The sequence below is a fragment of the Equus caballus genome, chromosome 15, assembly GCF_041296265.1.
Source record: "Equus caballus isolate H_3958 breed thoroughbred chromosome 15, TB-T2T, whole genome shotgun sequence".
NCBI classification, from domain to species: domain Eukaryota; kingdom Metazoa; phylum Chordata; class Mammalia; order Perissodactyla; family Equidae; genus Equus; species Equus caballus.
Genome location: NC_091698.1, coordinates 76,035,888 through 76,036,748, shown reverse-complemented (window position 1 = coordinate 76,036,748; position 861 = coordinate 76,035,888).

The following is an 861-nucleotide window of genomic DNA, read 5'->3' as shown; positions in this document are numbered from 1 at the left end:
GGAGGGCAGAACAGTGTATTCCCAGGCTAGCCCTCTCTCTTTTTAAATTCATTCTTACAGCCAAGCCTAAGAAGATAGAGTGGGTGAGCCTTCTGGTTGACTCCATTACCTTCAGACCTTTGCTCTCTGCCACGCCCTGATCCTCACCGGGGAAGAAGAAGAGGATGGTGGAAATAATTGTCCTGACAATTTAGACTAGAAACTAACAGACAAAATTGAGATATTCTTTTATCTTTTTCTAGGATTATCTCTCTAACAGCGATCTTTGATGCCGTACAAAGTAAATACAGTTGTGTTTAGCTTTTCATTTTAGGGACCTGCACTGGAGAAGATGATCACCTAAGGAGCCACTGTGAACATTTTAGATTGATTTCTTTCAGATAATTACTTCAACCATACTTCTCAGTTTGGGAGTGTGAAAGTCTGTCTCCTATAGGGCAAGGTCAGAAAAAAGAGGAAAGATATGATGGGCTGTTAGAAAGGAAATATTCTGGGAGTTCCAGTTCAGGCTTTGTGCAAGCAAAGTCTCAGTTTCCTTATCTGTAAAATGGGATTAATGTCTACCTCAAGCGGTTATGAAGATTAAATAAAGGAGTATCAGAAAAGCACCTAGGACAGTGGCTGGTGCAGAAGTATTGAGTAAATGTCGATTCCCTGTCCATCCCTTCTCACAGAGCTGTGGGAAAACACTTCATAACCCCACTGGGTCTGATGAACCCTCCCGCCCCTCTCTATCCGTGGTTACAGCTTTGGAGATCATAAAAATGTCTCTTCCATGTCTCTTCCTTCTTTCCTTTCTTCCTCTCCAAGACAAGGAAGTGGTCGTCTCTGTTCCCTTGGATTCAGAAGCTGTGCCTCCCA